Here is a 24,444-nt window from a genome sequence, read left to right on the forward strand (position 1 = left end):
ACTTGTTAGCTTGGGTTCTAGAAAGAAAAAAAAAATTAGAATATTTCTTAAAATTTAAGAAGAGTTATAAAAGAATAAGAGAAGTTTTAGACATAATTTGGTATACATACTTAGGGGTCTTGATTGGAGTTGCATATCTGTTTTTATACTGGAGATTGAAGCTAGTTTTGGCAAGAAAACTTTAGAGGAACTTATTCCAACAGAAATGGTGACTTTAATCTATTCTACTTTTATACTCTCATGTAAAATTTGGACTATGTTGCAACCAACACTTTCTTTATTTGAGCATTTAATTGATTTCAACTAAAATTGGTATGATGGTCTTAAACTTGGCTATTGATTCCACCATACTGAAAACAATCTGGGAAATGTGCTCTCTGGTGAACACAGATCAAAATAGTTAATGTATTACAATGAATTCCCCAATGCAGATTCTATGAAAATTTGTTTTTGCTATCTCAATTGCAGGGCTCTCACTTGACATAATTAAATCCAGTTATAGAGACAACAAAACTTCTTAACATAACTATCAGCCTGCTCCTTGCAGCTGTTTTCCTTGAATGAATAGAAAGGGACAAGGAAGGGGCAGCATGGATGACTTTTAATGATTTCTTTTCAATCAACATTTATGTAATATATAGGAACATCACTGTAGTTGACAAGAAATTACATAGTTTAATGAACATAGCATTTGTTTCATCAAAGCTTCAAAATACAATATTGACAGTGACCATGTCTCCAATGACATTTTGAATATATAGATTTTCAAAAATTTTTCTTGTGCAGCATATTATCTGCCTTCAGCAAACTAATCCAAGTATACACACACACACACACACAATCTTGTTATTCTTTTCATTTTTAGGTGCCCTAAAAAGTATTGTAGTTTTTGAAGGAACTTACAAATAAAGAATACAATGAAACGTTTCAAAAGTTAAATGTGGGATGTACGTTACTTGAATCACACTGTGTGAATCTTACATGTTGTATTTGGAATACACATTTTATTATGATGCATAAAGAGTATTACAATAAATATTTCATGGCAACTCATAAAATCAGTTATTATTTGCATTTCTGTAATACAATAGACATACCATAAAAACATTTATATGAAGATATGTTTTCGTTTTTGTTTAAAATGCAGAGTTTTTTTTTTAATAAATCAATTTTATACCACAATCATGTGTACCTGATGTGTGTTCTTAATTCTCTTTCATAAAGCCAGCCTTTAAACTCTTAGTTAATGCAGGGAAATTGGATTTACTAAAATATGCACCTTGATTGCCATAGGAAAATGTTTACAGAGGTTTGCAGTATTAAAATTACTTCCAATTTCTTTTTACTTAACTCTACGGATGATTGACTAATGTCAGAAGGTTCTATATATATAAGCAGACACATTGATGGGAATATCATTAATCTACTCTATTCATGTGTAAGCATTAACTTTCTATGTTTCTGATGATACATAAAGGAAATTATTATAATAGCAGGGAAGGTTTGTTGACATCAGTCCTAATGCTAAAACCATAGTGAGCTCCCTGGGCTAAGGAAATCTGTTACTGAAACATTATAGATCAATATTAAATATGAAAACAATAAAGAAACACTACAATGATTTTTCTTTGTAATTATTTTTCATTTCATCTTTGTGCTTTATTGAGCTAATCTGGGTTCAAAGCTCCAAATGAATTGAAAAAGAAATTTTAGAAGTAGAGGAATGAGAAATTAGCCTGAGATATATTCAGTCTATACTAAGCCTACAGTTTTTGTTTTTAGAGTTAGACAACATTGAATATGTCCTATTATGTTTCCATTTTTGTGTGTTTACTTGATTGGTTTCTGCCACATTACTGTTTTCAAGTTTTCCTGTCAATTGCTAAACTGTAAATCACTCCTTATTTTTCTTCTCTATCAGAACTTGTTCACTGAATTGTTCTTGGTGGTATCTTGCATTCTGTTTATCCTCCTATCACTCTTCTACTTGTATATCCTTATCTTAAGGAATATTATTTGTTCTGACAGTTTCAACTATCAACTCTGGAAGCAACTTTGATGTCCATAATTCCAATCAACAGTTCTTTCAAAATTCAGAATGATATGCAACATTTCTAAAAATTTTTGCCTTGACACAGCAAAGAAAATCTACAAATCAAATCTGGCTCTTTACTGTCCTTTTCCAATATATTATCTCCATAGGAGAGGAAAACACTAAATCAGAATTTCTAGCCCTATAGGTCTTCAGCTAGTGTAGAAGAAACAAAGAACAGTGGGAGAAGGAAAAAGATTGCATGGAATTTCTGCAAAGTATGGAACACTCTTTTCTGTAGCAGAGAAGAGATTCCAGAATTGTTCTAAGCAGAGAATTGAAGTGTGCCAGTGTTCTGTGAGGGTTTTCTCACAGCAGTCTTAGGTAAAACCAATACCCTGGACTTGGCTTTCCCCTGTTGGATTGACAGAAGCAAGAATACAATAAAAAGCAGAACATTTCCTCTCGTAACTGTTAGAGAAAGATGCAGAAGTGCATTAGACTTTCCAAATGCTCTCTCCAGTGTTCCAAACGTGAGCTAGTCAAGGATCATTTTAAATGTGGAAACTTTTTCCCAATTTGCTGTGATTTGTGCCACCATAAAACCAACTTGGTAGAAGGGCTGAGAAAAAGGAATAGTCTTATGTTGGTAACAGCAAGTAGGGGCAGCAAAAACCAACAGATGAGGTGGTTCCAGTACGTGGGGAAGCATTTCACAAACTCCAGTACTGATAGTGAGATCAAAAATGCACACCTGTCTCACACGGAACACTTCAATATTCTATTGAGAACCAGAATAAATTGGGAAAAGTAGGGGAAATGTAATAACCAAAACAACACAGTGGGAGACCTTAATCAAAATACCTTACATTTGTTAATAATCTATATCACCTCCACAGCTCTTTTAAAGAATGTTCTTGAGAAAATGGCACTGTCACACATTTATTCCACCACGTGAGAAAAGCAGGAGTCATCCTATGTCTCTTTGAACTAGGTCTAGCCTTGCTCTGATCATCTCTACCACTCTGGTGCTTGGGGCCTCATTACTACTACATGGGACTTTTATAGCAGCTTGCATTTCTGAACTTTGAGGTTACCTTCTTATACCTCATCCATCCACATTTCTGTTAGCAATCTTTCTAAAATATACATTTTGTTATTTCAACATCTTTTAATGTTTTCTAACATTATAAGCTTTACTTCTTTAGTCTGGTAAAAGAGACTTTATAGGCTGTCTTTTGATTTCCAATAAGTACCTGCCACTCCAGACTACAAGGCACATCAAGCCTCCAGTTTCTTCCTTCCACACTCAGCAGACCTGGCATATCATATGCTATACATATTTCAACAATTTGCTGACTTTAGGGAGGGAAATTTTTTTCCTTTCCTCTCTTGGTTCTTTTAGTTGATCAAAATGTTAAAATGATACAAGACAGTAACAGGAGATAATCAAATTTAATTTTATGTATACAAGGATCTCATAATAGTTTGAGCCAAAAGGACAATTAGCTAAAGTAAGGTAATATGCCATCCTGGACCAAAGAGAAGTGGAGGGGTCTGGGACTTCAAAGGGAATGAAGACAATTCACAGGGAGAGATTAAAAAAAAAAAAGCACAAATATTTGGTAAACAAATATTTGCAGGGCCATACAGAAAACTGGCTTCCCAGATGGCCCAAGGGGTAAAGAATCCAGTTGTCAAAACAGGAGACAGAAGAGACGTGGGTTCAATCCCTGGGTCAGGAAGAACCATGAAGTAGAAAATTGTAACACACTCTAATATTCTGGCTGGGAAAATTCCAGGACAGAGGAGCCTGATGGGTTACAGTTCATGGGGTTGCAAAGAGTCAGACACTACTGGGGATGCATGCACAACATACAGAAACAATGGGACACAGAAAATAATTTTGATAAACAGACTTTGCTAGGTTTTTCCATGTCCATTACCCCTAGTTCATACTGTGCTATCATTATCTGTGGTGATATCTATGGTGTTCCTTTCCTGGGACAGATCTTTGATCTAAATTGTTTTAGGTAGTTAATGGAGAGATAAAAAGAAAAACTTCCTGACTTGTTTCTTAAAAATATTCACTCTAAAACAATCCTCATGTCGAAAAGTTACATTTGGGGATGGCAAATTTTGCTCCTTTATGCTAATCCAGTACCTCCTAAAAGGGATCTTCATTTAACCCTCCTCTCTATTTTGTCTTCCATAAACAGAACTAGTGACTAGTATATTATCTATGTAAAATTTTCTTTTAACAATATAGCAAAAGACTGAAATATGATCATATTCTTAAGTCTGATAATTGCATTTCTAAAAATTTGTACTAGTTATAATACTTAATTTTTATTCATCGATCTACCTTATAATGGTAATTTTGTGATTTATAATAAGAAAATATATTATATCTTCTCCATTTCTGGTACAGAATTCTGAAAATTCTTGGAATATCCAAAATGATAAGAACCATAAGTGTCTTTGTATTACTAAAACTAGCTACTTTAAACTTATTAACCATGTTAACGGGTTACTTTTGGAGAGCCCTTGAGGATTTTCCAGGGGAACCAACCAAATCATTAAAGTCTGGAATTTTCACCACTCCCTCACAACTTCTGGGGAAGAGAGAGGTAATGTTTGAATTAACCACTAAAGGCAAATGATTGAATCAGTCATGCCTAGGTAATGTAGATTTCATAAGAAAATCTAAAAGGACTAGGTTTGGAGATCTCCAGGTTGATGAGCCAGAATGGATTCATGTGCTGGGAGTGGCAAGTGTCACACTCCATAAGGACACAAGATCCTGTGCTTGGGACCTTGTCAGACTCTGCCTTATATATTTCTTCACCTAGCTATTCATTTGTATCTCTTAATATCCTTTGTGACAAAAATAGTAATCTAGTCAGTAAACTGTTTTCCTGACTTCTGTGAGCAGCTCTACCTAATTAATTGGACCCAGGGTCGGGATAGTGGAAACCTCCAGTTTATAGTGGGCCCAAGGAAGTGTTGGTGAAATCTGATTTATAACTGGTCAGCCAGAAGCATAGGCAAATAACTTGGACTTGCAGTTAGCATCTGAAATGAGGGAGGGGGCAGTTTTGTGATATTGAACCATTAACCTGTAGGATCTGAAGTTAACTCCAGATAGCATCAGAACTGAATGTATTGTGGAATACCCAGCTGATGTCACAGAATTTCTTGATGTAGGGGAAAAAAAAAAAAATCCCACATATTTGGTGACCAGAATTGAAGAATTGAGAATAGTGCTTGAATATACAGAAAAGAGGTTTTTTTTTTTCCCTAAGCAATATTTAAAAATTTTTAAAAACTATGATCATAAACTAAGATTATTAAAATTAAGAAATTACTGTATGACTAAAATCACTTCAATAAATATTGAATCAATGACATTGCAAATGATTATTGGATAATGGTGGTTGTCAAATACATTAGTTTATAACACTCTATATGGCATGTGATACCAATTTTATCAATGACTGTCTACTAGTATATAAAGACTTACTTCACCAACATCTGTAAATACATTTATCTTTGTTAATATTGTTTCCATTTTTTTTTAAATAGGAATCTGTAGATATTAAAGACTTTCTTTCATCAGATCATTCTGATAATTACCAAGAGCATACTTACAGATCTTTTTTGACTTATGAGGGGGTTACACCCCAATACAACATTAATATTTTGAAATTATCTTAAATTGAAGATGCATATAGTACACCTACCTACTAAACATCATAGCTTAGCCTAACCTACCTTAAACATGCTCAGAACACTTATTTTAGCCTACAATTGGGCAAAATCATATTACACTAACTTTGCTTTATAATAAAGTGTTAAATATCTCCTGTGATTTATAGAATACTGTACTGAAGGTGTTTTAGATATATACTTTTTGAAATTCATATTCAGCTTCATTTTCTTAGGATGCACAATACCTGGCTACCAGGTGGCCTTAAGTAGGGTAAATTCGAGTATTAGGTGCATGCTATATATGGAATTATTTTTCTTCTCTACACGTACTGTTCTAGTCTACTCAAGTTTGAATACAAGATGTCAGAGACTGAGTTGTTTAAACAGCACAAGTCTATTTCTCACAGTTCTAGAGGTTGGGGAGTCCAAAATTAAGGTGCCAGATAATTTAGTACCTGGTGGAACCTCTCTTCCTGGCTTGCAGAAGACTGCTTTTTGTTGTGTTTTCACATGGTGAAGATAGATTTCTGGTTCTCTTCTTCTTCTGATTAGGGAACCAACCCTATCTGATTATGGCTTTACCCAATGGCCTCATTTAATTTTAATTACCTCCTGAAGGCCCTATCTCCATATATAGTTGCATTCAAAGTTAAGACTTCAACATATGAATTTTAAGGGAACACAATTCAGTCCCTAGCACTTACCATCAATTATTCATCTATTCATAAAAATTGACTGAGTACTAGGGTTACACAGGGAACAGAGGGTACAAGTCTGAATTAGAAAGGCTCCCAGCATGAAAGGAATGCACATTCTTGAAGGAAAGAGAAGTACATCAACAAATAATTGATAGAGTCTGATAAATGCTGTAACAGAATTACTTACAATACACTTTCAAAAACAATGAGTAACTGTTTACTGAAAAGTGCCATTGCTCCTAGTATTTGAGAACAGGTATAGCAAATTAAGAGGCACATATTGGGAAACAGCTCTTGGAAGGTAAAAGAAAAAAAGATAGAGTATGACACGTTTGGAGATTCTTGTGTTGTTTATTATGTTTAAAGCATCTGTGTGCGTGCTAAGTCGCTTCAGTCATGTCCAGTTATTTGTGATTCTATGGACTGTTGACTTCTAGGCTTTTCTGTCCATGGGATTCTCCAGACAAGAATGCTGGAGTGGGTTGCCATGCCCTTCTCCAGGGGAACTTCCCAACCCAGGGATCAAACCCAGGTCTTCTGCATTATTGGCAGTTTCTTTACCATCTGAGACACTAGGGGAGCCCACATTTTAGTATAGTTATAGCTTAAACTGTATTAAACATAATATTATCTAGTTGAATCAAGAATATTGGAAATCCAGGGGCAAATTTCAATGTAGGATATGAAGTTGGAAGGCTGTGGAATGGATAAAGGTTAAGTGTATGAGAGAACTGCAGAACTCTAGGGCCTCAAAAGTACAACTGTTTGTTACTCTATACTTTCTGGACTCAGACTGCTCTTCCAAGCTACATGATTTCATTCTCCAAGATCTACAGCAGTGAAGACTTCTAAAATCCTAATTAGAAAGTTTAGAATCTAACAACTTTTATTTTTCTGAAAACTTTCCATAATTTCTAATCTACATTTCTTTAGTTTGTTCTTATATATTTGCAATCTATCCTTCATATATATCTTTATTCATTCAATGAATATTTATTGAACATCTACTATTAAGATATCTTTCTAGTGTCTAGTTACACAAAATTTAAATACATGCCCTCAAAAATATTGTGTTCTTTCTTGAAGGAGATAGTCAAGTGCAGGCACAGAATGTAACGAATTTCAAAGCTCTAGTCCAGACTTTATTCCAACATCATAATACTCAGTTATTTCATGTATATCTGGCCCAGATTAGAAGACAAAGGACTGCAATCTGGGTCAACAAGTCCTTCAATCTAAAGAACAAAGAATTCTCTATTCACCTTTTAAGAAGTTTTGTTTGAATGGTTGAGAAAATAGAGCACACATTTTTCAAATGGCTGATATTGCCATAGAATACATTTTCTTTTTTTCTTTCCTTAAGTGAAAGAAATGATAGTTTCAGTTAAAAACACATATTGTGTGTTTTTTTTTAATTTGTTATACCATATTGCCCTGTATATATTTCACTGTGTTAATTTTTGAATGCAGTTTAAAATATGTTCTTTTTAACCTTAGGGATAATCTTTTACTGATTATTTCCAACTCAAAAATCAATTCCAACCTAATAAGCTTCTAAATATATCCATTAGAAAGTTCAGTTTTGTTCATGATTAAATCAATGTGATGTTCTTATCTGAAAGATCTTTATATTTTTTAAAATAGAGGATTTTGTCTTAAGTTTATTAGATCTTAGCACACCAATTTTACGTTATAGAAATGCTTTGATTTTTAAAGCATCAGACGGTAGTGCAAAGATTTTCAGGTCAAGCAAAATATGTGCCATTTTTAACGTCATTTGGGCAAACTGAGAAACACTTTCTTACCTAATAGTCTTAGTAAAATATTTCAATAATGTTTTTATTCAAGTTTGGTGGCAACAATTTATCAGTTGATGAGTGAACTATATTTTAACTTTGTTTAGTAATAAAGCTAGCTAGGTTTAATTATATAGCAGAAAACACTACTGGGGAGATAAAATGACCATAAGTAGCCTCACTAATGTATTTTCATAGGAGAGTTTTAGAATGTTTATTCTTTTACACACATATCTGTTAGATTTCCACACCACCAAAGATTAGCATTATTGAGAATCCATGGCATCCTACCACATCTAGCATCTGACCCCATATCATTAGCTGTTACTCCAACCACTCTCTTCAACACTTGTCTCTTGTTCTCCTACTTGCAATAGGTGAATTTATTCATCAATGATATCCCTGAATACCAGACAGCTCTAGTTGTGGTGTGGGCCTCAAGGATTTTCAGACTATTTCTCTTTTGGCAGAAGGCAAAGAGGCTAACTCTTCTGGTCAGAGGTAGAGGCTAGGGGAGTAAAGAGAAAAGCAATATCCCAGAGAAATTGGCTGTGTGGGGATCGAAACTTGAATTTTTTATGTCCTTTTTACAGTTAGAATCTGCCTGCAATGCAGGAGACCTGGCTTCAATCCCTGCATCAGGAAGATCTCCCGGAAAGCAATAGTAACCCACACTCCACTATTCTTGCCTGGGAAATCCCATGGACAGAGGAGCCTGTCAGGCTAGAGCCCCTGGTGTTGCAAGAGTAAGAAATGACTTCACAACTAAACCACCACCACCACTTAATGTGAAGTAACGTTCACTTGTGAATTATCAAGGAAAACTTGTCTTTAGAATATTCAGAGAGAGTAGATTTATTCTTATTTCAAACGAGATCCTTAGGAGTGCTATATTCTCTGACTATGAGCATAGTGGCCAGCAGACTGAAAGAGGGTGAATTTAGAGTCAAAGATATTGGGGAGTTGGTACCTAAAAGGATCCTTCTTAGCCTTTTCTTTCAAAACTTAATTTTTACAAAGAGGCTCATATCATTATACTCCTTCCCAGAACACAGGAAGAAGTTGACATTTATTGTTTTCAGATTTAATGTTGCTATATTTGGCTCATTTTTAATGCCTGTCAAGATTCCTCAAAATTCTGATTCTGTCATTCAGCTTATACAGTCCATATCCAGACATGGCCAGTGCATCAGCAGTGTCTTCATCTAGTGTGTATGTGTGTGCTCAGTCACTCAGTCACATCTGACTCTTTACGGCTCCGTGAACTGTGGCAGCACGTCGGCTCCTCTGCCCGTGGAATTTTCCAGGCATGTATACAGGAGCAGGTTGCCATGTCCTACATCAGGAGATCATCTCCTCCCAGGGATCAAACCCAAATCTCTTGCATCTCTTGAATTGACAGGCAGAGTATTTACTACTTTGCCACCCAGGAAGCCCATCTTCATCTAGATGTAGATTGTATACACTGAATATAGTTAAACGGTGTGACTCTAGAAAACTCCAATCCAGTTGACATAAGTTTCATTATCTAGCATATTCTTCATGAATGATCATTTAATAATGAATGACATAATATAAAGTTTTGTCATAAATCTACACACTTGTATTATTGTCTATTTCCTACTGTTTCATCTGATTTACATGAATATCATCCACTAATTCATTTTTTGGACAAGTGAGACAAGTTGCCCCTAAGTAAAATCCAGACGTCTATAGTGTATACTAATTTATCAGGCTAGAAACCCAGCAGAAAATATTTATATAGAATTATTTTATGATCAAAGTTTTGAAATGCAACTTTATTTAAAATACAAATTCTTTGGCATTTGGCCCTTTTTATGATCCAACTCTCACATCCATACATGACTACAGGAAAAACCATAGATACAGACCTTTGTCAGCAAAGTAATGTCTCTGCTTTTTAATGTTTTCCATAGCTTTGCTTCTAAGGAGGAAGAGTCTTTTAATTTTGTGGCTGCCGCTACCATCTGAGGTAATTTTGGAGCCCAGGAACATAAAGTCTGTAGCTGTTTCCATTATTTCTACATTTTTTACCATGAAGTGATGGGACCAGATGCCATAATCTTAGTTTTTTGAATGTTGAGTTTTAAGTCAGCTTTTCCACTCTCCTCTTTCACATTCATAAAGAGGCTCTTTAGTCCCTCTCCACTTTCTGCCCTAAGGGTGGTGCATTTGTATATCTGAGGTTACTGATATTTCTCCCAGCAATATTGATTCCAGCTTGTCCTTCACCCAGCCCAACATTTCACCCGATGTACTCTGCATATAAGTTACATAAGCAGGGTGACAATATACAGCCTTGACATACTCCTTTCCCAATTTGGAACCAGTCTGTTGTTCAATGTCTGGTTCTAACTGTTGCTTCTTGACCTGCATACATGTTTCAGAGGAGGCAGGTAAGGTGGTCAGGTATTTCCATCTCTTTAAGGATTTTGCACAGTTTGTTGTGATCCACACAGTCAAAGGCTTTAGCATACAATTTAGCATAGTCAAGGAAGCAGAAGGAGATGTTTTTCTGGAATTCTCTTGCTTTTTCTATGATCCAGTGGATGTTGGTAATTTGATTTCTGGTTTCTCTGCCTTTTATAAATCCAGCTTGAACATCTGGAAGTTCTGGGTTCACCTACTGTTGAAGCCTCGCTTGGAGAATTTTGAGCATTACTTTGCTAGCATGAAATGAGAGCAATTGTGAGGCAGTTTGAACATTCTTTGACATTGCCCTTCTTTGGTATTGGAGTAAAAACTGACTTTTATCAGTCATGTGGCCACTGCTGAGTTCTTCAAGTTTGCTGGCATATTGAGTGTAGTACTGTAATAGCATCATTTTTTAGAATTTGAAATAGCTCATCTGGAATTCCATCACCTCCATTAGTTTTGTTCATAGCGATTCTTTCCAAGGCCCACTTGACTTCACACCCCAAGATGTCTGGCTCTAGGTGAGTGATCACATCATTGTGATTATCCGTGCCTTGAAGATCTTTTTTGTACAGTCCTTCTGTGTATTCTTGCCACCTCTTCTTAATATCTTCTGCTTCTGTTAGGTTTATACCATTTCTGTCCTTTATTGTGCCCTCTTTGCATGAGATGTTCCCTTAGTATCTCTAGTTTTCTTGAAGAGAGCTCTAGCCTTTTCTATTCTATTGTTTTCTTCTATTTCTTTGCATTGATCACTTATCTCTCCTTGCTATTCTTTGGAACTCTGAATTCAGATAGATGCATTTATCCTTTCTCCCTTGCCTTTCACTTCCCTTCTTTTCTCAGCTATTTGTAAGGCCTCCTCCGACAGCCATTTTCCCTTTTTGTATTTATTTTTTGGGGGGATGGTTTTGATCCCTGCCTCCTGCATGTCATGAACCTCCATCCATTGTTCTTCAGGCACTCTATTAGATGTAATCCCTTGGATCTATTTGTTGCTTCAACTGTATCATGGTAAATGATTTGATTTAGGTCATACCTTAATGACCTAGTAGTTTTCCCTACCTTCTTCAATTTATGTCTGAATTTGGCAATAAAGATTTCATGATCTGAGCCACAGCCAGCTCCTGGCCTTGTTTTTACTGACTGTATAGAGATTCTCCATCTTCCACTGCAAAGACTGTAATCAATCTGATTTCAGTATTGACTATCTGGTGATGTCCATGTGTAGAGTCATCCCTTGTGTTGTGCCTCTATGACCAGTGCATTCTCTTGGCAAAACTTTGTTAGCCTTTGCCCTGCTTCATTTTGTACTCCAAGGCCAAACTTTTCTACTTCACCCACAACTCTCTGAGATGCAGTATGGTGCTGGTATATAGAGGTTTAATGTTGTCAGTAATATTTCTGTTTGCTATATTCAGAGATGTAATTTGTTATATATCTATATCTATCTTTATATATATATATATATATATATATATATATATATATATATTTACACACACATACATATATATGACTGAAAGAGGGTGTGAGTCTGGCTGCTTGCTGCTCAAAAGCCAATAAACAAGCCAGGTTGGTGGAAAGGAGATTTTGCTTTATTTCAGATGTCAGTAACTTTGGAGGGGAAGGGCAGCATGTCTGTCCAAAGGTCAACTGCCCCTCCCACCTTGCCACTGGCAGCAAATGGGGCAAGAGCTTTTATAGTCAGAAGGGAGGAGGCAGCGACATACAGAAACAGCTCAGTCAGCTCTGACAGTCATATTCAAATTGGCTATTGGTTGTCTGACCAGCATCATCTTGATTGTTTTAGGTAGCTAACCTCCAGCCCATGGGTGAGAAAGATTCCCTGGAGAAGGAAATGGAAACCCACTCCAGTATTCTTGTCTGGAAAATCCCACAGGCTATAGTCCCAGGGTCTCAAAGGGTCAGACATGACTTAGCAACCTAACCACCACCCCAAATATTCAGTTCTAGGGTCAGTTTGTTTCCATTTCTTTGAAGCCAATTCTCAGAATTATGGTAGCTCATGCTGTGGGTACAGTCTGGTCATCATGTAGTTAAATTCTCCACCTGTGTGCTTTAGTATCTATAAGACAGCTCACAGGATTGGCTCAAAATATTATCTGTAATCCTTGAGAAGGAAATAAAGGTCCTTGACTATGCTTAATGATGACATTATTATTATTTAGTCTCTTTTGACTATTTTCCTTTGTTTCTGCATTTCTCATTTCACTGATTAAGCTTATTGTTTGACTAAAGTTTTCCACAGATAAAAGGCGGGAGAGGACATGATGGGGAGGGAGCAAGGACCATAGTGTCCTGTGCCATTTCAATGCCCCCTTTTCCCTGATAATCCTCAGTCCTGAGGAGTGACAGGTATAGAACAAGAAAGGGAATAAACTTTCATATTACCTGGACAAACATTTGAAAATTGCTAGATATAACACAATGAGGATAATAATCATAAAACAACTTTGCATTTTTTCTGAATCTTTTGTTTTTTCTTAATGGTTAAAGAAGATGTACAATGCATGTTTAATAGGCCAGAAAAGTCTGTTTTGGTTAGCATAAGGTTCAAATTAAATCATGTATAGGTCAGAATTATTTCCCAATACCTCAATATGTGAAAATTTCTTCCATCATTTTCCCCAATTAAGTTGCAACTCTTTCCATAGGAAGCATTAATAGTGAATATATTTTTCCAACATTGTCAGAGTGTTTCAGTTGCCTGCTCTGAGTCCATCCATGTCCCTCGATGCTAGGCCTCCTTTTTGTTATATATTTGCCAAGTTATCTACATTGGAGGAAAACTAATCAGGTATCATGAACAGGTTCAGAGGTATATTAATAGGGAAATGCTTTACAGGCTATATTTTTTGGGGCTCCAAAATCACTGCAGATGGTGATTACAGCCATGAAATTAAAAGACGCTTACTCCTTGGAAGGAAAATTATGACCAACCTAGATAGCATATTAAAAAGCAGAGACATTACTTTGCCAACAAAGGTCCGTCTGGTCAAGGCTATGGTTTTTCCAGTGGTCATGTATGGATGTGAGAGTTGGACTGTGAGGAAAGCTGAGCGCCAAAAAATTGATGCTTTTGAACTACAGTGTTGGAGAAGACTCTTGAGAGTCCCTTGGACTATAAGAAGATCCAACCAGTCCATCCTAAAGGAGATCAGTCCTGGGTGTTCATTGGAAGGACTGATGTTGAAGCTGAAACTCCAATACTTTTGCCACCTCATGCAAAGAGTTGACTCATTGGAAAAGACCCTGATGCTGGGAAGAATTGGGGGCAGGAGGAGAAGGGGACGACAGAGAATGAGATGGCTGGATGGCATCACCGACTCAATGGGCATGAGTTTGAGTAAACTCCGGGAGTTGGTGATGGACAGGGAGGCCTGGCGTGCTGTGATTCATGGGGTCACGAAGAGTCGGATACGACTGAGTGACTGAACTGAACTGAATTTACAGGCTATACACTTTATCATTTATGTCCAATTGTTACGCAAACGTTGTACATGTGCTTTAAGCAGTAAACTTAAAGCCAAGAGTATCACACTGTGACAACTTTATTGGACAAATTTCTCCATCCTAACCATTGGGATCAAAAAAGTATGATTAGAAACAAAACAATTACTTTCCACTAGAAATCTGTTACCAAAATCAAATCAATGTTCCAGGAGAACTTTGCCTTCTTAATAGAAAGAAAAATCAAATTCAATCTTGCATCAGTTTACTATTACTAACAAGATTCATTTACCTAATTAAATTTCTGTCTAATCTTATTCCTGACAACATAAAAAATTCTTTGCTCAAAGTTCCTTTTTAATAAAGCATGTTTCTGGATCCAAATAAATTTGTCCTGTATTTCCCTATACAGAAACAAACTATTGTAGGACAAAATTATCATCATTTTCCCTCAACAAAAAATCTGTTTTTTATACCTTCTCTTCTCCAACACATATCCTACTTATTTTACACACAGAAATGTTTCCCCTATCATTTTTACATATCATATTTTTTAACCCTTGGAACCTTAAAAAAACCAAGTGATAAAAATGTTACACCAGCATTTTCTGATTGACAAACTTAAGAAACTTCCTCCATACCTCTAGATATACACTTTCTTCATACCATAGTTTTTCTTTAATGGTAAAACATGCATGTTTAATAAAGTCAAACATCTTTAATTTCCCTCTTTGTCTTACAAGAAGACAAAAGTGGGTAAATTTAGATTTGTTTAATTTGTAAATGCTTACATTTTTAAAGGCCAATTAAAGCAGTCCTTTACAAATTAACCTCAGCAATATTTTCCAGAGACAAAAACATATATCTAAGCATACAAACATCCAGACTGAGATCTCATTGTTTCATCTTTTTACATTTCATAAATTAGTCATTGCAATTAAACTCATCAGTTTATAAGTAACTGCCATAATAACCAAATTCACACACTCAGTTTTAAAGGCTTCACTCTCTCTCTCTTTTTTTTCTCTTGACCTGAACTTTTACAGTTAACTGAAGGCTGAAGTCCCAGGCAAATGTACTGTGTTTGTATTTCAAGAGCATGATAAGAGTTAACTTTAAATGTTCTGCTAGGCATATATTTGTTTTCTCAGGGTCTGAAAAAAATGAAAAGAAAAGCTTTCTCTAATTGTATATACAAAAAGAACAGGTTTTTGAAATTTCAAGAGTTTCATCTTAACCAATTTTCCACAGAGCCTAAAGAATACTGTTGCCATACACTGTCCAAAGGAAAAAAAAAACAAACTATTTTTTTCAGTCATAATTTTATGATCAAATTTTTTTTTAATGAATTGAACCTGAATTTCCTTTTTCATTAAGGCAACAAGAGCACCAATCATAGAAATGGAGTAGACACTCACACATCAAATGACAGATCTGTCACAAACCCTCTCTAAAGGTGACCGATATGGATCCCAAACAAACACTTCCCCAAAACAAATGGTCCTCAATGGAAGTCAAACATCAGAACAAATTGGCAAAATGCCAAAATGGTACTCGGTGCTCACAAACAGTGCTCAACAGTAGACAGGTGACAGAACCAGTTGGCAAGAATGCCCAAATAGCACTTGATGCTCACAAACGGTCTTCAGCGGTGGACAGACATCAGAATCAATTGGCAAAAATGCCCAAACAGCAGGCAGTACTCAGAAACAATCCTCAACAACAAATACACATCAGAACCAACTGGCAAAATACTCAAATAGCACCTCATGTCCCAAATAGTTCTTAACATCAGACACACTTCAGAACCAAGGGGCATGAATGCCCAAACAGCACTAGGCCTCACAAATGGTCCTCAATGGCAGTTAGACATCGAACCAACTGGCAAGAATGCCAAAATAGCACTAGCACTCACAAATGGGAAGGTTGCCTGTGTGTGTGCACACCAGTGGACTTACCCGGTCTTGGAGCTCGTCCCCAGTGCAAGTTTCCATTCCAGTGAGACAAAGCATAAGTTGGCAGCAAGTGCCAAACAGGGGAGAAACAGGGAAGATCCTCAAAACAAATCATTTTTGACGGCTGCTAGGAATGCCCCCCCGGAGAAGGCAATGGCACCCCACTCCAGTACTCTTGCCTGGAAAATCCCATGGACGGAAGAGCCTGGTAGGCTGCAGTCCATGGGGTCGCGAAGAGTCGGACACAACTGAGCGACTTCACTTCCACATTTTACTTTCATGCATTGGAGAAGGAAATGGCAACCCACTCCAGTGTTCTTGCCTGGAGAATCCCAGGGATGGGGGAGCCTGGTGGGCTGCCTTCTATGGGGTCGCACAGAGTTGGACACTACTGAAGCTACGTAGCAGCAGCAGCAAGAATGCCCCCCTAGGCCTCCCCAGTGGCTCAGCCTTAAAGAATCTGCCTCCAATGAGGGAGACTCCGGAGATGCTGGTGAGATCCATGGGTTGGGAAGATTCTCTGGAGGAGGGCATGGCAACCCACTCTTGTGTTTTTGCTTGGAGAATACCACAGACAGAGGAGTCTGGTGGGCTGCAGTCTCCCAACCCTGCCTGGTGCATGGCTGAGTCACGGGCATCTGCTGACAGAGGCTCAAAACCTCCTTAAGGCCTTGGTCCCGATTCCTCAGCCCCCAGGCCAGCAAGTGCCGACTGACCACCTCCACCTGGCAGTTCAGCTTCATCTCACTGGAATGCCTTTTAGCACTCATTCTAAGGTGAGCATTTTAATATGTGCTCCTGCAGAAGACAAGATTCCTTCCTTAAGGTATATAAAGTGAAAGTGAAGTTGCTCAGTCGTGTCCGACTCTTTGCGACCCGGTGGACCCACCAGGCTCCTCCATCCATGGGATTCTCAAGCAGTAATACTGGAGTGGGTTGCCATTCCTTCTCCAGGGGATCTTCCCAACCCAGGGATGGAAACCAGGTCTCTCACATTGCAAGCAACCTCTGAGCCATCAGGGAAGCGTAAAAAAGGCAAAAATGTAATTACCTCATGGATTATAATAGAGGTTCTTTATTACAGACTTTTGGGATTCTACAGGAAGAAATATCAGTTGTGCCTGGATGAATTAGGAAAGCCTTCACAGGTGAAAATATTCTTGCACTAGACCTTGCAGATATAGCAGAAGTTCAATAGGCAATTGAGGGGGAAGTATAGGCTTTCTAGGGCTTCCCAGGTGGCACTAGTAGTAAAAAATTTGCCTGCCAATAAAGGAGATCTAGAGATATGGATTTGATCCCTGAGTTGGGAAGATTCCCTGGAGGAGGGCATGGCAACCCACTGAAGTATTCTTGCCTGGAGAATCCCATGGACAGAGGAGCTGCTGGGCTGCAGTCCATGGGAGTCAGACATGACTGAAGAGGCTTAGCATGCACACATAGGCTGTCTAAGGAGAAGGAAAGATAGGCAGTAATGCTAAGGCAGGCATGAGACACAGTAATAAATTTTAGAAGCATATTAAAAATGTAATATGACTTGACTACACAAATTTCAGAAATTCAGTGATGCTAGAGTTTAGGCAAAACTCAGATTGTAAAGGGCATAGGATTATAAATGGTGAACGTGCTAGGATTACACATTTTATTCAAATTAAGTGCCAGCACCCTGAAGAGTTGTAGTATGGAGAAGTCAATGTCATATTTACTTTTAGTATGCCCTCAGGCCCTTTCGTCCCAGAGCAAGGGTATGGAGGATAGAAAAATAATGTTAAATGAAGATGTTCAAAACTTTCTAACACTACACCAGGATAACTGGTTCATACCCTGTGATATATTGCTAAAGAGAGGTGGCTTAAATTTGAGAAAAATATTAATTTAGAAAGTTATACAGTATTGTCTTTTGTTACTTATGATTCTGAAATGGGTTAGTATAATTTTAAAAAAGAGAAGTTCTATAACCTAATAAATTATCAGGATACTAAGCTCTTATTCTCACATTTTGAGGTTTGCTCCTTAATACAGGGTGTTGTGTTGGTTTTTCCATTGGCATAATTTGTGTTTCTCGTAACATTTACTATCATTATATCCTAAGGCATCTGCCCACTAGTATAGCTGCCACATTGGTTTCCCTAAGCACCTCATTCTGTTTTGCTGTTACCTGTCGCAGTAGTTTCATACCTGAGGCCAATTTGTAATTCTCTCCTGTAGTTAAACCAGCTGTTTTGTAATAAGTTTGTTGATTTCTCTGAATGGATAGTACAGAGAACAGTCTTTTACATTATCATAACACTTGTAAGACAAGAGCCCTAAAGTATTTGAGAAAATCTATGGTATGAGATAGCATAAAATATTTCTCTAATTTCAAAATGTTCTATAACATGGAAATGCAATAATGAGGAATAATGGCAATCACTTTCTTATTACTAAGGAGAAATGGTCTTTAAAATCAGATTAAAGAAAATGAATGTTGGTACATCAAGACTGTACATCTGTTTAAATCCCAGAACATAGCAGGTGAAGAAAAGGAAAGTGGTAATGTCAAGCTTTAGCTACTTAAATGTGAAGGTATCTGTTTTTCTAATCAGCCTAATAGGTTAGGAATAAGGATGCATTAAACTACCATTTATCTTTTCAAATTATATTCCATTTCTATCACTTCATTAATAAAACCCATGCTTTTAAATTGCATGTGACATCTCTGAGCTATATCTAAACTGAGTTATTAAAACCTAAGCATTTCTATAAAATTATGTTTTATTAAAAAAAAGACTAACATGTAGAGAAATTTGGCAAACATTACACTGATTTTTAGTGTCTTTCAAAAACTTGAAAATGAGAGGACTTTTCTAGGTCTTCAAAAGCATAATTTTGTATTGTATATTATTTCCAATATAGAAGTTACAATTTTCTAATCATCATATTTTTTAACAAAACATATTTCATTGAAAACAGTTTTATATATGAGTCAATGTTTGGGGTTATTTTATCTCTATATCAATTTTTGAGAAGTATCAAAATGAAATTACTCCACTTGAGTTCACGAAATGATGCAGTAAGCCCTTTTATACTATGATTGATGAATTACTGTAAGATGCTACTTGTCTCCTAGTGTATGTTCCAGATGTTAAATATTATGAGCAATCTCTAGTACTTATAACTGGAAAATATCTTAGAAAAAGACTATTATTAAATTTTAGAAAGGAAATCTAAAACTGAGGACAGATTTGTTACACATTTATTTCATACTTAAAATATATTATCTTCCATTAGTAAATTGTATTGTGATGAAATCATAATCAACATTTTCTTTTAATAAATGTTATTAAAAAGTTGGACCAAAGTTCTCCAGCAAATCATCTGTGATAGTCTAGTCAAACCTGTCATATATATAAGTGGAAGGTCAGTAGCCACAATAAACTTTTATTCAGAAGAGCTAATAGGATTTTCAGCTAAAATAAAAGCCCAAGACAAAAAGAAAAAAAAAAAAAAAATCCTCCTCATCTATAAACTCCTCCATTTATAAACTGCCACATTTGTGTAGATTGGCAAAGGCCAGTGTTAACACAACCTTACTCTTATTCTTTAAAAGTTTTACATTTTCAAGGAAATAAATGTAGACTAATTTAGTGATTCTCCTACTATTATATTTCTTTAACTTCAGATATATCAGAATCATTTAGAGAGCTTGTTTAAATAGTATAGTCTGCTTATAGCAGTATATTAGGCCTTCTTGCTGGCTTGGTGTGTATTTGATTTTTGCTCAAGAATAATTTATATGTTTGGTAGATGGACTTATAGTTCTCTGTATGACTATTAGTTTAATCAAAGTAATTGTATTATTCGGTTTCCCATACCAACGCTAGTTTTCTACTTATTTTATTATTTTTGAGGATGATATGTTAAAATTCCATTACAATTTTTCATTTCTGAAATTCTCTCAAATTCTTTTAGGTGTTTTATATATTTGAGCCAATATTATTGAATTCAAACATTTTGCTGTTGTTTTTGTCTATTTTTCTAATATATAATAACTGTTCTCTTTATGATGGTTCATAACTTAAATTTCAATTCAATAGGTAGAAAAGTTGCTACCTTGTCTTTTTAAAAAATGTTAATTGATAGATGGTTTTCTCAATCTTTCACTTTCAATATTTCATATCTTTTTAATATGGCTATTGTAGATCCGTCAGTCAGTTCAGTTGCTCAGTCGTGTCAGACTCTTTGCGACCTCATGAACTGCAGCACTCCAGGCCTCCCTGTCCATCACCAACTCCCGGACCCAAACTCATGTCCATTGAGTCAGTGATGCCATCCAACCATCTCATCCTCTGTCGTCCCCTTCTCCTCCTACCCTCAATCTTTCCCAGCATCAGGGTCTTTTCCAATGAGTCAGCTCTTCTCATCAGGTGGCCAAAGTATTGGAGTTTCAGCTTCAACATCAGTCCTTCCAGTGAACACCCAGGACTGATCTCCTTAAGGATGGACTGGTTGGATCTCCTTGCAGTCCAAGGGACTCTCAAGAGTCTTCTCCAACACCACAGTTCAAAAGCATCAATTTTTCGGCACTCAGCTTTCCTCACAGTCCATCTCTCACATCCATACATGACCACTGGAAAAACCATAGCCTTGACCAGAGGGACCTTTATTGGCAAGGTAATGTCTCTGCTTTTTAATATGCTCTCTAGGTTGGTCATAACTTTCCTTCCAAGGAGTAAGCATCTTTTAATTTCATGGCTGCAGTCACCATCTGCAGTGATTTTGGAGCCCAAAAAAATAAAGTCAGCCACTGTTTCCCCATCTATTGTATATAAGTTATGGTTATTTTATAATAATTGGATTTGGATGTCTTCCTTTGATTTCTTTAACATGGTTATATTTATAAATATCTGTAATTATATCAGGAATTATTCCTACTATATAATTTTGTTTATTTATAAAGCATTTTTCCCTCTCATTTTACATCTTTAGTTCTATAGACAGACTATGCTTTTAGTTTTAAAGCACCATATTCTATTTCTTTTCTGTTTGAGTTATTCTTATTTATTAAGAGCCATAAGTATACTTAATTTTCTTCTCATTGTGTAAAACATTTCTCTATGTATTCTGTGTAAATAAGAATAGGACCTTGTCAGACAGTTATCTGGCTCTGAATTCTTCTCCTCCCATGGCCAAATTCCATATTGTCTGGAATTTTAGTTTTGATAGTTATCGATACACTCTGTCTTATTTGTCACTGCTATTTTAGAGAACAGAAAATTTCCTTAAAATCTTTGTTCACTCTTTTCATATCATATTTTTTCTTTCTCCTCTATTTATTGATTGATTTTAATGCTAAAAATACAAGTTTTTATCCACCCCCTTTTTTTTTCAAAAGGAATCAAGTGTGATAAACCATTTCATGTCTTATTTACTTGAGATTGTTACTTATTTATTTTAGCTACATATGATGATTTTCCTGGGTTTGAAATTAAAGTTTATGGCTTACTGTTTCTTCTCTCACCTCTCATTTATATAAAGGAATTTGATATTAATCAGACTTTCATTCTTTCTAAGTTATCTTTGTTTTTTTCTCTGGAAGTAATAGATTGTTCTTTGACTTGATATCTTTAAATTTCACTATCATTTCTTTGCTCATGATATGTGTTCTCACAATCTGAGTACACCAATATTTTTCTGTTTTGAAAAATTCTCTAGGCTTTCACTGGTATCAGTGAAATAAAGTATTTTCTGGATTTCTTTCTTAGTGCTTATACATCTCAGATATTTTGTGTTTTTCTTTGTGAGTTCATCTTTTTTTCATTTAGATCTGTGTTTTGCTAGTAATAGCTACCTGAGGGTAGGGGACAGAGCCTGTCTTCCAACTTTGTCAGGTTATTCCCAAGAGTGTTAGGAGGTAAGCATTTTGCCTTAGAGATGACAGCCTAAAGGTCTGCAATTTGAGAAATATTAATCACTTTCTGATTTATACTCCAGGTATCCCTATGTCCCAAGAAAACTACTGTATTTTTATTCCAGGGACTAACCACTCCCTTCACTCATATCTAGGTGCTCTTTAGGGTCATTTACTTACTCTTGATATGGAGAAGAAAGGGGAAAGAATCCTCAGTGATATCTGCTAATTCAGAGCCTTGATAGAGGATCACTGCATAGATATTGACTTTGTTAGGAAAATATAAAAGCCAGTATTTAAATTTTAAGGAGAGCTTCATTTCCTAATATGATGGTGAGCTGACATCTGTCTCTGGTTTTTCCTTCCTAAAGAAACCCTGAGATGCTGCAGAGAAACATAAGAAATACAAGTTACAGGTAATTATGATTCTCCAAGATATGGTGAATAACTTACTGAAACTCTGAAGGTATCTTGGGAAGACCGCGGGTGTTTGAGTATCAGGTAACAGTGGCAGAAAGGCTAGCCTGGAACAGATGTTCAGAGGTCACAGATGTGGGGTAGTTTACAGAAAGCTTTTTCTTCAAGTTAAACCCATAATTCTCCCCTAGGTAGCCTTTCACTGACTCTCAACTCCATCAAGTGTCCTGGACAGATCACTGCATAGCTAGCTAGAAGATTAAATAACCATAAGCTTATAACAGTTCAGTTTAGTTCAGTTGCTCATTCGGGTCCAACTCTTTGTGATTCCCCTGGACTGCAGCATGTTCAAATAAAAGTTAATGTATATGAATTACATTATTACACATCTATAAGCACTAGACTAAACCTAAATGTCACTATTATCCATATTTTATTAATTTAGAGATGAATAACACCATGGAGACTACATATTAGAAATAAGATCATTGCTAATTTTTTTGTGTGTGTTTAAGAGAAATGATGGCAGTGAATCTGGATAAACTAACAGGTAGGCCTCTAGTTGTATCCTCCTCTCAACTTTCCCAATCTAGGGCTTAACAGTTCTTATAAGAAATGTCTCTGACAGCTATTCTTGCAGTCAGCCTAGTTTAAATCCTTGTGTAAATTACCTTTTTTTTTTTTTTTTAAGATTTTTCTCTTTGTCTTTGAAATGCTTAAATTTCACTATGACATGTCTAGGTATGTATGTGTTTTTATTTAATTTGCCCAGAATATGATGTTTTATTTCCATATGATTACTCACGTCTTCCTTTGGTTTAGGTAATTCTCAGTTATGATCTCTTTAAATATGAACTCTAATAAGATGTGGGCTTCCCAGGGGGCTCAACAGTCAAGAATCTGCCTGCAATGCTGAAGATGCAGGTTCAGCCCCTGCGTCAGGAAGATCCCCTGGAGAAGGGTATGGCAATCCACTCCAATATTCTTTCCTGGCGAATTCCATGGACAGAGGAGACTGGTGGACTACAGTCCATGGGGTTGCAAAGAGCTGAAGATGACTGAAGCAACTAAACACACATGCACAATCAGATGTATGCCAAATATGTCCCTAATTATCACTGGTTTTTTTTTTATGGAGCTATAAAACTCTTCTTGTATAATCAAAGATATTAGGTAATCTAACATAACTATATTTGTCATAGATATATCCCATCCTGGACTAGAATTCTTTGCTTTCTAGGCATGTTGGTCAACTATCTTTCTTTTCGCCTTTTTCCATAGGTTTTTTTTTTTTTCTTTTCTCTCATAGTCTATCTCCTGTTTTTCAAAACATTGGCATTTTTTTGTTTTTATCTTTCTCTCTGTTTCTTCATTTTGTGTGCACATGTCCCCCAGCAGAATTCTAATAAAAGCTGTATTAAATAATTGAAAATGACTTAATTTTATACCCAAATTTGACTTATAGTTTCACTAAACCTTCTGAGTTGAAGATTATTTTCCTTTAGTATTTCAAACATCATTGTCTTTAATTTCTAGTATTGCTATTTAGAAGTGTAATGACATATCAGTTAATGCGTTGTTATATGTGCAATCTATTTTTTCCTTTTCAAACCTTTTAGAATCTTTCACTTATCCATGATGCGATGAAAACTTGTGATAATATGCTTTTCTGTTGAACTTTATTTTTTTTTTATTGATTGTACTAGGAACTTAATGGCCCTGTCACAGTGAAAATTGCCACTTACTGTTTTGGGCATTTATTTTTCATTTCTGATCCAATGAGATATTTATTTTGAGTATAATTTTTCACTTTGACATTTGAGAAAGTGTTTATTATTTCTATGTATTAAAATTAAAGGCAATTTCATCCATAATGTTACAGAGTCATCATTCAGTTCAGTTCAGTTCAGTTCAGTCGCTCAGTCGTGTCCGACTCTTTGCGACCCCATGAACTGCAGCACGCCAGGTCTCCCTGTCCATCACCACCTCCCGGAGTTTCCTCAAACTCATGTCCATCGAGTCGGTGATGCCATCC

The sequence above is a fragment of the Dama dama genome, chromosome 20 (assembly GCF_033118175.1).
Source record: "Dama dama isolate Ldn47 chromosome 20, ASM3311817v1, whole genome shotgun sequence".
Classification (NCBI taxonomy): Eukaryota; Metazoa; Chordata; class Mammalia; order Artiodactyla; family Cervidae; genus Dama; species Dama dama.